At 50.4% G+C, this 15,707-nt stretch overlaps 1 protein-coding gene across 2 annotated transcripts in view; it reads right to left on the bottom strand.

Moving 5' to 3' along the window:
• Positions 1-7,784, bottom strand: part of LOC125738347 (spectrin beta chain, non-erythrocytic 1) — a 73,002-nt gene extending 65,218 nt beyond the window's left edge. Inside the window, exon 1 of one of the 2 annotated variants that reach the window (XM_049007209.1) lies at positions 7,576-7,784. The gene's annotated coding sequence lies outside the window, so the exon portion shown is untranslated. Of the gene's footprint in view, positions 1-7,404; positions 7,552-7,575 lie in introns of those variants that run through there. The other variant, XM_049007210.1, reaches the window with a different exon arrangement.
• Between the last annotated feature and the right edge of the window lie 7,923 nt (positions 7,785-15,707).

Here is a 15,707-nt window from a genome sequence, read left to right as displayed (position 1 = left end):
CTGACATGGGTACCAATTATTTTTTTTAATCCATCCATCATCCCCCCCCTCCCCCACCTTGCCTGGCTGCAACTGCCAGACAGCTCTCTGCTGGCTCATTAAGATGTCGGCCGGACAGATGCGGACATCAGCAGTATCGACGGCTCTGCAGTCCGGGCAGGCAGCGGCTGCCGCCTCGAACAGCAACCTCATCACACCACCGGGGAGGGTGACATTAACCTTTATACGGGGGTGTAGCTAGAAATTCAGAGCCCCCTACGAAAATGTCACCTTGCCCCCTCCCTACAAGGACTGACACTTTCAATCTAAAGAAATATGGGACGCTATGTCTGCAGTGCATGGGTCTCCACAGCGCCTGGATTCCACAGTGCCGAGAAGTTGGCGAGTGAGGTCACCGGTTTCTCCCGGACACGGAACCACTGCCCTCATCTTCACCCGGCAACTGCAGGGATGCGAGAGCAGGCGCCGAACAAAGGATGGACCTCTGGCAGATCCATCAGCCTTTAGGTCTGCGGTTTGACGGGGGGCCATCCCGTGACTCACCCCGGACGGCTGGCACCGCGGACCTCGACAGCGTGCCATGTGAACAATGCTCCCTTCTCCGCCATGAAAAAAAACACATCATAAAATGTCATTAGAAAGACAAAGGTCCTCCTCACTGAGCTCAAGTTTGGACTGGAGGACGTGGTGCTGAAGCTCCTGCTGAAAGACCTTTCTGGAGGACATGGTGCTGGAGCTCCTGCTGAAGGACCTTTTCCGAGAGCCTTTCTCCATGACCTTTAACCCGTTCCCAGCACACTGTCACTATTAATAGGAAAACTCCATCCCAGCCGAAAGCATCTCCATATCCCAGATTGATAACCTTGCCAGCGAGGAAGAGGCTAGCCTCCACTTCATCCTCCATAACAGAGGGCGGCCTGTCCATGGGTTATTCTGATGATGATATCTTAAGCTAAAACAGCCTGATGCTGGACAAGCTGTGTTTGGCAAGGTACTGTAGTGGAGCAGGAGGAGGCGTTTGACTGAACCATTCCCCCCTCCAGACTCCACAGAGTAGGCTTTAGCGCCCCCCTCCAAGCCTTCACGACCATGAGGTACCTAAACTGTCGTGCTTCCTCTCCAGAAATATCGGTGGTGTGGCGAGAACGTCGGAGTCTGAAAATGGGTCGCAGTAGCGTTGGTTCTACAAGGTTCTGCTGCAGACACATTGAGCTACTGGCTAACATTGTCTCTAAAGGACATTTCAGATGTGTGCATGTGTGCGTGCTTGGGGGGTGGGGGTGCTGGAAAACAGACAGACTTTCGACGGACACTGTTAAGGCTTATCAGGGGGAAGGCATGAAAAAGAATCCCAGAAATGCCCGGAATGCCTAGGCTGGGCTCACTCCCATCTCCCCCGGACCAGCGCACCACCATCCTCGGACCCACCTTGTCTCCTGTGGCACTGAGCCCCCCCTGGAGTGTGCCATGTGCTCCTCACCTGTTCTTCTACTACAACAGCTGACACCCCCCCTCCCCACTCAATGACACCCACCTCCCCAGCTAGCTCAGAAAAGCCCTCGCACTGACCCACCCCCATGCCATCATCCGACACAAATTCCACATGCTCCATCTGCTTCCAGTGTGCCCCTAATAACAACACCACCCTCCCCACTGACCTCAAGAATAAAAACAGGACACACCCCCACCCCTGACCCTGCTGTAGTACGCCCTGTCCTGAGAATTTAATAATTTGCTGTTTCTGAGATAAGCATTCATAAGGCTAGTACTGCCCGATGTCCACTGCAATATAATCACAGTTATAAGGCTCATGCGCAAGGACTTTAGATGATGGGCATATAACATATGTCAGGATGTCAGCTTTTCGGTGCTAAATGTTTATTAAATTCGGCTAAAGGAACATGTTGGCATATCATGGAGGAGACAAGCACTGAAGTGGCGGTGATAAAAGGGACAGCTCAGGAGCCATAACGTCTTTTAAAAGAGGAGACGCTGTGGATAAACAAGGTGAAAGATGTCGGTGGCTTGGCGGTACTTTTTGCAGTTCTACGTCCGACATTTATTAAACACAAGGATACGCCTCATTAATATTTTAGGCGTACTGCTAATCTGTTTACCAAATTGCGGGCGTAAGTAAACATCTGTACAGTATTGAAAAGCTGGCGTCCAGACAAATGTTTGCGCCCGTCATCTAAAGCCCGGGTGATAACAGCACATACGCCATGTAATCGCGGTATGCGACATCCTGCAGCCCTAAACAAAACACATGCTACCAATGTCTCAGCCCCACTGATTCGCCATTAAGTGGTCAAACGCCAGCCATCCACCTCATCCACAGCTACACCCCTGGGAATGCCACTGGACACTCCCCCAGACCAAAGCCACGCCCCTGGGAATGCCACTGGACACTCCCCCAGACCAAAGCCACGCCCCTGGGAATGCCACTGGACACTCCCCCAGACCAAAGCCATGCCCCTGGGAATGCCACTGGACACTCCCCCAGACCAAAGCCACGCCCCTGGGAATGCCACTGGACACGCCCCCATACCAAAGCCACACCCCTGGGAACTCCCCCATACCAAAGCCACACCCCTGGGAATGCCACTGGACACGCCCACAGACCAAAGCCATGCCCCTGGGAATGCCACTGGACACTCCCCCAGACCAAAGCCACGCCCCTGGGAATGCCACTGGACACGCCCCCATACCAAAGCCACACCCCTGGGAACTCCCCCATACCAAAGCCACACCCCTGGGAATGCCACTGGACACGCCCACAGACCAAAGTCACACCAGCTTCAGCAGCACTGAGGCCCAAATCTTTGCTCAAAAGTGAGGAGAACATTGACAGGGGAAACCTATCAGACAGCAATGTAACCAGGAGCAGTAAGGTTTATAAGAGTTTAAAGGAGAGGATAACACTGAGAGAACTACTCTGAGCACAGCAGGGGACCAGTTAGCAACCATTTAAACTAAATCGAAGGGGGAAAAGATGATCAACAAATACGAAGGTGCTTTTTAAACAGATTAGTATTAGTTTGTCCCAATAAACCTGAAATCTGAATGACACCCGTACCACAAATCACCCTTTTAGTGTGAAACAGCAAAATGGATGGGGTTTGTTTATACAATGACAGCGGCTCAGACATGGAGGTCGCCCACTTTTCGGCCTTGTGGCATGCAGCATGCAGGCCTAAAAATGACAATTTCAATAAATGGTGAAAAAGACCCAACCTCAGTGGGATGGGAGGTTTGTTTACGCAGAAAGTAGGAAAGTTGTGACGGACCCCAAAAACCCGAAAAAGAAGGGGGAGATGATTAAACAGAGCGAGGGGGGTGCAGGTGAAGTTGTGCTGGCCGTTATGGCAGAACATCGAGGGCTATATTTAGCTATGCGCTACCACTGGGTGGCCGCACTGGTTCCTGTCGCAGCGTCCCATTTTCCATCCCCGCTGTCCCCCCTCCTCCCCTTCCCCCGTGAGACACGAACCCATTTACTGCTGACTCCTCCCCCACCACGCCCCACATAGTCCAGCTGACTGACTGCCCCGGCACTGGCCAGGATGCTAACCACCGCATCACTGCGGAAAGCCCCAGCAGAGACATTCCACCCGAATCGGTTCACGACTCTGAAAATAAAAGGCTTTTTGTGCCCCATTGGCTCAGGAAAAAAATGCAAAAAAAAACCAGCAGGCTCAAGCATTAACAAGTGCACATCCATTTTGTGTGGGGGGGGGGGCGGGGGGGGGGCGCCCACTCACTATTCCAGAAATAGTTGTTTGCCTGCTCTCCTTTCAACCATCAAGCATTCCTCTTACACATCCAGAGGAGCGACTCGCGTGAAACACCAGCTACAAAAAGCAAGCTTTCCCTCAGCCTCGCTTCCCGCAACCCTTCCTGTACCAAAAATGCGATCGGGCGTCTGCAATATTAGGGTGCGGGACATTTCTGTTTTGTCACGGGTCTCACATGGAGAAACTCCAGCTCCTCTCTCAGGGCCAGGAACCGTCACACAGGAGAAGGAGTGGGTCATAAACCAGCAGCCGGAAGGTGGCGGGTTCGAGTCCCATAAAGAGCTTTGATGTAGGACCCTAGAGTTCCACTCCAGTAAAAACACACATTGCATGAATGGGCAAAAAACAGTGAGCTGCTTCGGAGAAACGTGTCAATTAAATGACCAAGTGCAAAGCATAAGTCAGCCGTTTCTATCCAAACCTACTGACAGCTACTCCCGAAACTCAGATTGACAGGATCGCAGTAAACGGATCTGTGCCCTTGACCACAGTCTGACCTCGCTCACACAAAAACACTCGAGCATCACGTGCAGAAGTAGCGCGGAGCGAAGCGCCAAGAAAACGTCAGTTTTAAATTGTTAACGTTAATGCTCATCTCCCAGGCGCACATAAAATATTCATGGCATTCTGGTTTATGAATCCAGGCTAAGACCCCCCCCCCCACCCCTTGCCCTCTCTTTACTCAATGCTTCTCTAGACATGAGGTTAATGTCAGCTGACGTCTCAGACGACCCCCCTCCACAAACACAGCCACCTTCCGCCCTGGTGCATAAACGCAAAACCAGCACAACAAACCTTGCCTGTTAGCTTTGCTGCTAATAATGACTGGCTAGGCTGAAGATCCTTGTCAAAACCAGGGTCCCCTAACAGATGTCAGAGGGGCCATTGAGGGCAGGCAAGGCTGCCACTGCCCCAGCTCACAGAGGGGTAACACTGATGAGGGCCCAGACATCATGAGTGGCTCTCACAGGTGGATGCACGTTTGGCAGGAAAGACGACACTCGCAAAGTTATGAAGTGAAAATGGGCATCAAGAAAGAAAACGCAGCCTTCAGCCTGCTGGCTCGTGGAACTCGCTAAATCATAACCACAGATGGTGAACGGTAAAGGATCTGAGCTGCCTGCCAGGGACTTGAGCAGAAAAAGGGCCGTTCGATTAACTGCGAAGCTGGATCGGGATTCTGCTTCTGTGCCGTAGCACCATCATCCCCTAAACGAGGACAGACGGGGTAGAGTGATGGCGGCGCACTAAATCGAGGCACTGCGGAACCGCCATCATAAACTCTATAAGCACCACCAACCGCAGCATAAACAAGCACCGGCCTGTACCCTTCACAAAACGCACCCCCCCCCCCACCTCCGACACATGGTGTCTGAGGTGCCTTTCGCTCGCTCTGTTCCACTCCCCCGAACCTTTCCGGCAAGACGTGAGGCACTGCATCGTCACAGCTCGAAACATGCCATGGACAAAGCAGAACCATTAACATTGTGAAGCCGGAGGGAGAAAAAAATGCACAGCCAAACTGGGGACCGACCAGTTGGTCCAAAAGACTCCATTAAGTGCCTTATAACCATACACTTCACTTCTGAACAGTCTGAAGGTAACTCACTCTGTCTTCTCTCCGCAGCCCACCCAGACAGTGTTTCATGATCAGGTGCTGAGTCAGGGGGGCCTTACACTGTCCCCTCCACCCCCGCTACGAGGAGACACATCTCTCAGCACAGGCCACACACACACACAGCCATATGGTGACACATACCACAACTTACTCATGGCCTTCAGGTGACGGTGCGGAACTTTAATTCTTTTCAACAGCAAATCAAATACAATTTGCGTGGGTCTCGACACACACGGACACTCGCTCTTCGACCCTGCAGCCTGGCGTCTGCCCCGTTTCACAAACAGCCACTTCAAAGAAAACGCACTCGAGGTAACACATACTGCGAACACATTCTATCCTGCAAAAGCACATCAACAGCAACACAGAAACAACCATCGACTACTTCGCAACTAAAACCGCCACCATATGGCAAATAACCTCAATTAGGTTATTCAGTTAGTCGACAGAGTGAAGCGGACATTCTGGCCTAAAATTTCAGCCTGACCTCAAAAACAGAGACCCCAGCCCTTAATACTCTCCGTCAGGGTCCTACTCCACACAGCGGTGACATCATCCTCAACAAGGGCAGACAGAGCTTGATGAGGAGGATGTCATTAAATACGACAGACAGCAAAGATAAAAGTGGGGGGCAGACACCAAGCGCTTGGCAGTCCCTTGGCAAACGTGTGAGCATACACAAGCCACATGCAGCATCCTGTACACCCAGGCTTCAATCACAGGAGCATTCTGGATTCTGGGGGGGGGGTTGCAATAATTTCCGATTTTACAGAACTTTTTGCTTCGCATCAGCCTCAAGTGCACCAAGAACGAGCTCCTTTATAAAACCGTGAAAGGGCAAGAACGTTATATAGGCCAAAAAGATCTAATAATCGGTTAAATTGCACCTTAATATCAGTCCCTGGGTGTCGCGAGCCGAGAGGTCATGGGGCTCCTGATTGCTGCGGCTCCCGGGCCGGGGCAGGCCACACACAGCCGGCAGCTTGGAAGAGCCCCCCCGGTCACGGATCCGTACGGCATCCCGTGCCTCTTTTTTAGACTAACGCAGCTGGTCCGGTACCCCCTCCATTACGGTGTGCCTTGTGTCACATTAACCGCATTAAGACTGCAGTACCGCAATGGTCCGGGACGTAAGACCGCCGTATCCGGACAAACTTCAGATTACAAACTGAAAAGCCGCAGACCTAAAATACCACGTTCTGCCACCATTATATTGCTTTATTTCTTGTTTAATACCGCGAAGGGCGCGTTTCTCAATGACTGGGGTGATCACTTTAAATTGGCCCATATGGAAAGCGACGCAAAATGTGCATGGAGTGCTGGCAGGTATTTAATGATGCGGACGGTAATTAGCTCGCCCATTTGATACTGCAGTTTGAAATATGAGCTCAGACGCGTAACTACAATGACCCCCCGTCCCACACTGTCCTGTCCCGTTCCGTCCCATCACATCCCGTCCCGTCCAGCGCGGAACCGCAGATACCGAGCGGCGCTGACGCAGCTCCACACCGGCCAGAAAGGCGGAGGAGGAAAACGTCGCATTTCCCAACCAGCAGCACAACCAACTTGTCCCCCTTCGAAGCGGGACGCATTTATTTATTTATCCACGGTTAACCCCAGTCAAATGGGCACCACATTTCCCCTGAGTGTGTACCCGCACGACCACGCCTGTTTGCATCCTCCGAGTCCCGGGAGCCCGCACCGAGCAGCCATCCCTTAGCTACCTGTTATAAATAAGACCTCCATGTTGCTACCATGTAGACAACTGTGTCCCCTCCTGCAACCGCCCTAACATGTTTCCCACAACGAAACATCGAGAAAACGTACCGACCCGCTCCGCTCGAGCCCGGACCTTAAAACGGCGTTACCGTAAGAGGCCGAATATACGCTTATCCCCCGGTCTCCGGCGGCCGCATCCTGCGGCAAACGCTGCACGGCTTTGGCATCTTTCCGATAAAACGCATTTAAGGTCGATCGTGAGGGAAAACATACCGATTTCGGGGGGTTTCTGACCCCAACGGAGCTCGCTGAGCTGCAGCAAAGCGTTTAGTCGCGTCGCCGCCGTGCGGCACCGGATCCCCGGCGCCCTCGCTCCTAACCGCAGGCTTTTTTCCACCCAAAAAGGACGCCGATGTCCCCCTTTTTCATGTCTTTCCCACTTACCAGTCGAACGGCGTACGGCGAGGCGAAGCCCACGATGGAGCAGAGTGCGGGGGCTGGAGGGAAAGGCGGCGCAGGCTGAGCGATCCGCACTGATTCCGAGGGGCGGAGAGATGACACCTCCAGCGGCGGCTTACGCCAAGGGTCCCCGCGCAGGGCATCTACACGCCACAGCGCCGGCGAGGGGCGCCCGCACGATCGCCCCCCAAACCCACTCACAAATACCAAGTCAGCAGTGGGCACAGGAAAGTGTTTTAAAAATCATAGGATTGCCATTTCCTGCATCATCATCCGCAAGCTGTATTCATACCGTTTGATGTTAAATTATCGCATGAAGAAATAAGATGTAACATCAGTATTGATAAAGATTCCGTGGCATTGGGGAACAGAAAACCTAATTAACTCATAAACAAGAGCTTAAAACGCATAAAAGCATGGTACTTGAAAGTGACTAATAAATTGCTTCAGGGATTCAAACGTAGCATCACTAGGTGTTCAAGAGATTATAAATACAAATAAAAAAAAAATCTGAATTAACAACCGGAGTGATGCCAATTTGGAGTAAAGTTTTGGTAATACGACTTGAATGGGAGTCTCAAAATTACCACCATGTCGGTCACGTAAATCTTGCATGCAAAAATTCACAAGCTTCCACGGGCAAAATGTGTAGATTAATTCTAAGGAAGAATGATACTGAAATTTGTTAAGCTTTACATCGTATGTTTTAAACAATACAGCATATGCATTACTTGAATGGGGATGAAGTTAACACTGGTTTCACCCAGGGAACGATTTAACAGCTGTTTAACAAAACCCAGACTACTCGAATAATTAGGAGCGCTTTAAACGAGCCAGTCTGGGTAGCAGGAAACATATGTAATTAAATAAAACGGCCTAAGAATCGCCGCTTGCTTGCGCACACATTGGGTTGGTTGTAAGGCAGAACGGTTTCCTTGACTACAGGAGTCCATTGCGCTGATGTCATGCATTCCCTGTCGGCCTTTTTGTCGCCGGCGATTGTTGTTGTCCACTCTGTCACCCGTGGTCACTCTTTCATTAATTACTCTATAGCCTGAGCTCCGGCTAACTGGTCCACAAGCAGCCTTGTGCTGTTGTTGATAGAGCCAGGAGGGATATGTGAAACTCATCTGGATGAAACAGGTCTACTGACGAGTTAGCAAATCTGATCATTCTCAACAGTCAGTACGCAGTTATAGTTAACCGTGTTTATCAGACATTGGACTCCAGCTACAATCACTAGGAGGTTCTTGTGCTGGCCAGTATGCGTGACCCACAGTTGTCAGCTGGGATCAGAGCCTTCCTGTTGGACCTTAGGTGGCTGCCTGTTGACGCGCCATAAAACAGCACTTAGCACAAAGGCGACAAGCCCATCCTGGACATTCTCTCATCCTGAGCCCTGCCAGGAAGGAACCCCTCCCAGCACTGCAAAGGGTTCCCACCCCTCCCGCAGCTGTTGTGTGTGTGTGTGTGGGGGGGGGGGAGTCGCCCACAGCTGCTTGTTCTATTGCTGGAATTCTGGGATTGGCCTAGGTCCCCTCCTCCCTGGTTCCCGGGTCTGCCTGGCCCAAACATCTGTTGAAGTGGGTGTGACTCAAATTTTGAGCAAGGTCACCCCATTCCCCCAACCCCCCCGCATCCGCTCCCCCTCACCCTAAGAGTTCATGCCACTGCACCAGTACGTGACCACTGGTGAGCCAGGTAATGGACTCTCCCCGCTGGGAATAACCATCTCTACCTTTATCTTGTTACCTGCACACATATACTTCACACTCCAGATCAACTGGGCGGGGAGGGGGGGGGGGTTGCTGCCATAGCTCGGCCTGTGAGTTCCTTTGAGGTCTGGCTGGCTTCCACCTCACTCCCTGCATCCCCCGACCCCCATTCCGGGCTGCCAGACACACCACGTTCTGAACAAGGCTCTGGGAGGTGGGAGAATAGTGGATAATTCATATTTGAAGGTGCTGTTTGCAGAAGGGGGTGTCCACTCAGGGGGGAATCATCCAGCAAATCGTCATGATAGTTCTCTCCTCTCACAGGTTCACCAGCATTTGTCACTCCAGTGTGTGTCACACGTTGGCTTTGCACTGAGGCACTTCAGCCCCGCCCATGCAGATCAGGTTTCTATGGATACAGTTTTTTTTTCTCCCTTCCTCTCCACTAGGACTCATATAATTTAGACTAAAAAACTGAAGATTTTTTTTTTTACATTTAAACTACGAGGATGGATGATCAGTTTATGGAAAACAGAGAAAACTGTCATCTGCACGGCATCAAAGATGTTTCTGAATTAACAACAGATGCATGACTGTAGAAGACAATAGCATGTGTCTTCGCAATTCTTTGCATTCCTAAAATAGTGACTCTTTTTGTAATCTGTATGGCTCTATAACTTGTCCATTTCCAAACACTACGTATCACTCTACGGTATGTCAATCACGACAGAGTGCGAATAGAATCTGAATGGTCAGTTGACTGCAATTGCAAAGCGCTTGCGAAGCTAAAAGCTACTGAGACCAAAAGCTGTTTTGATGCTGTCGAGCCAGGCACATGAAAAGAGGCGATCTGGTTCTGGGGACACTGAACGCATGTCGATCCGGGACACAGAGGGTGCATCATTTCCCTGAGGCTACGCCACCAAGCTGGTATGACGGTCCGGTGTAGCTGAAGCTCCTGGATACCAGAGCTGGCCGTTCAGGCAGTGAATGTTGAACCAAATCTAGGACAAGACAGCTTGTGACCCAAGAAGCTCTGGGTGTTTTTTTTTTCCCTCTTTGTGACACAAAAAGCAAACGGAAATAGATTCCTGTTTCCAAGCCCCTTCTGCACTGTTCTGCTCTTAAAGAGCAGTTAGTGCATGTAAATCCGCCATTCAGGTCAGCTGTCGCGACCATTCAACTTACCATTCGCCTTTTGAAGAGTTTTGTGTCGGTTTTAAAAACAGGTCAACATAATGAGTTAAGCTTTTTCATACCAAGTATTTTTTTTTTACAGGTTTGCTGAAAAACTTATACAGACAAAAGTGAAATATTTCAGCAAGAGATGTGGAAGTACGAACAGCATGACATTTGGATTACAGGTCCAGTCCATGCGGCTAAATGTGTCTGGAACCACGTATCGGAAAAGACGCTGACTCTCAAACCATCATTTTCCGTTTCCCTCCAATGCATGTGAAATGACAGGACGGGTCCCAAAAGCCCCGTAACTGCTGTACCTTGCAATGAGGTCAACAACGGTCACATTCCTCTGGCATCAGGACAGGGAGTTTGAAAGACAGCTGAAGGGTAAAACAATTCAAAATGAATGGTGCTCTGTACAGACAGAGAGAAGGACTAGAGATGCCTTTTCACTGCCCTTACAGTATTTTGTGGTGCCGAAAAGGGGAGTTGGACACTTAACAGAATAGTTGCTAAGCGCCGCGAAAGTGCGGCCTGAAATGGCCACGGCGCTGAATCGGTACCACTGAGAGTCAGTCTCGGGAAAAACTGTACATTGTGATCTTCACAAAGCTGGAATTTATGGAGAAGCTGCTTCTTGGAAACAACTTGCATCTGCAGTCACTGGTGAGAAGATGCATAGCCTGGGGTGAGGAGCTGGGAGCCTGGACCGGCGCAGGGAAGGAAAGGCCATAATGACGGATCATACCGCTTTCACCGCAGCGTGTTTAAGTTCGGAGAAAGCTGAAGGCTGGCCGCAGCTCACAATGCCTGTTCCCTCCCCCTTAAACTTGGCGGGGGCCCCATAATACTACTGGCAGCCATTTTGTGGGAATCACCATATCCAATATTTAATTTGCCTGATCATATAAAGACCCAGGAATACAGAGGCATTTCACGGCACCTTTGGTACAAACACTGTTACCCCGTGACGATTCCGTAACGCCCCCATTTACGCCGGCAAACAAATTCCAAAGTGCTTTCATGAGCTCCGCAGGGTTATCCCGCCCCAGAAATTTAAAATTAAAAAACCCAATCTCGCCTCCTAATGGTTGCTAGGCAACCTTGGCCACCAAGTGTGTTGCTCATCAGGTAAATTGCTGTCACAAATAACAACAGCTCAGACAGGCAGCACAGCGGGTCTTATGCAATATTTAGTTCAAGCCGTTATTGTCAATGATTTAAATTAGCATTGTTTTTAATTTTATTTTAATGTTGAAAGTTTAGTCATAGCGGTTTGGCATTGCGTGTGTCGAGCCCCGTGACAGTGACCCAGAAGCTGCGAGGGGAAAATCACGGAGACAGATCCTCCTCGTTCTGTCCTTACCAACCCCGACGCGGCGTGAGGCGTGGTAAGTCTGTCTAGAGAGCCTCGGGGGTTCTGGGAAATGACACTGGGGAATTCACAAATCCCCAAAGAACGACTCCCACAGACAGAGGGGAACCTTGTGTGTGTAGCATTCGGCTACTGGTGGCTGTCGTCTGCGTTATGTCATTGACAATGAGGGGACACTGGGTGGAGATCCATGCTTTAATTCCCCCCGTGTTTAACAGGAGGTCACAGAAATTCCCCGGATGTCTCTCCCCTGCCCTATTGACATCCGTCTCAGTATCTTAATACAATCACCTGTATGTAATCCCTATACAATATCTATCATAGAAAGCACTCATCTTCCAAAACATGTGTCACACTGATGCCACATTGACATCCTCTTTATAGATATGCTATATTTACTAGATAATCACAATACACTTATATTTCATAACATAAGATGTGTTCCCATAATATTAAATTAACATAAATAAATCATGCAGTACAATTGATCTTTTTATCAGGCAACGAGCAGGGCCAACACACTGTAGGATTGTGAAGAAAAAGTACAGTAAAATGGACGATATAATCAGTATAACACACCACGTGGGAGTCTCACACACATGCACGCACACGCTGAATGTCTCTCTGTCGCCCAGTGTAACACACTACTAAATACGATGAACCGCTGTAGCATGACTGCAATGCAGAACCATTCTGACTTCAACATGCAGCCGCAGCATCCATAAACATAAACTGCCACAGCAGACGCAAGCTAATATTAGCGTTCTAACACACCGGCTGCGACGCCTGCCTCACCGCACCAGCTTATCCTTAATAGCCGTCATGGTGAGACTCGTTAACTTTTTAACTGATCGTGTAAAACATTACCCATGACCTATATACGCAGCACATGCACTGCGGAGCTGTTACAGATGCATCACGCTGCATCGTTAGGAGGTGGGATGAAGGAAGCGAAGTTGCGATGGTGATTTGAAGGGAGTCGGAGGAGCCTGCAACCTCCTTGCTGCCGAAGTCTGCAGCTGGAACTCTGCAGGAGAAACTGGGATGGTGTACCAGTATGGACACTGGATCATTTGGAGAAAACAGATGAGCCCTCTGAATTAACAAAAGACAAAGATACACTTAAGAATTCAGATGCCAATTAAACCAAAGTTATACCTTTAAGCATAGATTATATTACTGAATAATCAGTCGAGCTCTCAGGCTTAATTTTTCTTTTGACAGGATTCTGTTATGGGCCAGTTTTGGAATTAGGTGCCCAAGCTAATAGGATCTACGCTTCGTAAAACCCTTATCCAGCAACTGGCATTTGCAGCTTGTCCCACTGGAAAACGGAAAAACTGTCCAAGGAAAAACTGTTCAGTCCAGTGGTGAGGTATTTTGGGGGTCCCAAAATTAGGGGCCCATGTCCAGGCTCACAGCGTGCCAGACCGGACCGGGGATTCCTTCCGAGCACGTGTCCCAGGACAGAGATTCTCAGAGAACGCCGCAGCCAGTGACACAGCCAGTGACACAGGCAGTGACACAGCCAGGCTGGAGCCAGTGTACAGGGTACAGCTCTGAAGCTCCGCCCCTGATTTTAGCTCTGAGATGAAGGCAGCCATGAGGCAGGCCTGTTTCCTGAGGATATCGTACTGGCATGAAACGCATGCTACACACACACACACACACACACACACACACACAAATCATTGCATGTGTAAGAAAATATCCCTTCTCTCATCGTAAAAATAGATCAACCCCTGCCCCCAAACACACACCCTAGCAAAGGATCCATCTTAGTCCCGTGATAACAAAGGAAGGACATGGGGGAAGCTTAAGTCCGCCTGACACGATCCAGCCTGCTACCCTCTTCATGGCAGCCATGCCCCCCCGGCACCACATACTCACACCAAGTGAAGGGCTTTGATTGGGTGCACATCAACAATCGTGGCAATGCCAAGAGGCACAATGAAAAGCACTCAGAGAACCAGGAGATATCCCGAGAGCCCTTACAGGAAGTGTGGGGCAGGGTACATGTGGTTACAGGGCACCTACGTACCCGGGCATGCATTGGTGAGGTATTTTCCCCAAAAAACTGGCACCAACAACTGGAAACTGGCTCACCAGTTAGAAAGGTTATGAGGTGTCCCACCGAGCGGATGGGGTAAGATTCCGCGTCCCGCGAAACACCCTGTAAATCATGGCTTTTGCCCACGCCTGTCGCATCGGGAGTAACCTCTTTTGTCTGAGACGAATGGCGTCCCAATGAGGCCATGGGAACACAGCCATCCCTGAGGATGCTTTGGAAGTCCAGCTGGTTTCCCCGGATGCCACTGTTGTGTCGGGGGGCACATACTGGCTGGAAGGTGCATCAGAGACCACCGGTGTCATGACGGTGACACTGGCCGAGCGGACCAGCCGGGGAGTCTGGGCGTGTTGTCATATGAGAGGGTCGATCCTGTCACACGGGAACCGGGCCACTAATGTAAACAGGCAGTACCACCCTTGAAAGGCTGCAGCTGAGAGGAAGAGGAGGCAGGAAATCAAGCGTAGCACACGAGCTCAGATAGAGCGGCGGCAGCCCGATCTCAGGCCCCGTGCAGTGATGTGCTCGTCACTCATTCAGAATCACTCAGACACCGTGAGAATCTGCGCTGAGACCGACTGCCCGCAGCGACTGCTCCCGTTCATAACCGGTGATATTGGTTTCAGAGTTCGTTGTGCGTAGATCCTTGCAGTTAAAAATGGTGGTAATTAACTTAACAGTGTAGAGTCATGTATAACCAAGAAATTAGAGTTTTAATCATGTGCTTGCAAGTGTCTCCTAAATGACAAGGGTAAGTGCCAAATTTATTCAGCTTTTGCACCTGTTTTTCCCACTGGGGTAATAAAGTTTTATGGTAGTGAAACGAAGACGAATACAATTAAAATGTCACATATGTGTGTAAAACAAACTGTTTTGCTTCAGGTTTATTTTCATACTTTCCTGGTGGGAAAGCTCAGTAATGCCGACGCGGCGCGTTTGGGCTGGACCTAGAGGACACTGAGCCAGAGGACACATGGCTAGGGGGCGGGTCCACGCACCACTGCTCTGCTTCCATTGGCCAGGTCAGCCGAGGCGGCCGCTTGTGATCTGGGTGCAATGTGGCTTTGTCCGCCCTCCTGGGATGGCCGTAAAGCATGCAGTGATGGCTGGGTGACGGGATGAGGGGCTGAGGCGAGATTCCCCCAGAAACAGATCTGTAGTCTCCAGGCAGCCTGGACTTTGCATTCCCAGTCTCTGCAGAATTTTTTGACAGATTCCCAGGACAGTTATGGAGACACGGAGCAGGTGCACTTAGATGATCCAGAAGAAAAGAGCATCTGAGATTGTCCAGGAGCAGCCCCAGGAAGATCATCTTAAAAAGGCATGAAGACCAAGCAAAAAGATTTACACAAAATGTGTAGCACACAGGCACATAGGATCACAAACCGGCCCCAAATTCAGGTCACTGTGCAGAATCCAAGGACGACAGACTCTCCGGAGAGGGAGGCAGGCTGAGACAGCGGAGAGCAGACCCCACAAACCAGGACACCATCAAGCACTCTGCCAGCACACTGCCGGAAGGAGGGCGGAGGAATGTAGTCAGGGGGATTTTAACGGTTAAGTAAGGTGCTCCCTATTGGGGTGATACAAGTGTTTGGGGGGGGGGGGGGGACCAGGGTGGGTTTGAATGAAAAGCAGCCAGAACTTCACACACATCACGATATGTGCAGTCCATCGCCGAGAATTTAGGGGGATGTCGGCTCATCAGACCAGTACATGCCATTATCTCAGTATTCCCTGCGACTGTAACATCTTCCTTCCACAACAGGAATATACC

The sequence above is a fragment of the Brienomyrus brachyistius genome, chromosome 3 (assembly GCF_023856365.1).
Source record: "Brienomyrus brachyistius isolate T26 chromosome 3, BBRACH_0.4, whole genome shotgun sequence".
Lineage (NCBI taxonomy): Eukaryota > Metazoa > Chordata > Actinopteri > Osteoglossiformes > Mormyridae > Brienomyrus > Brienomyrus brachyistius.
This window is presented reverse-complemented; position numbering and strand designations above follow the sequence as displayed.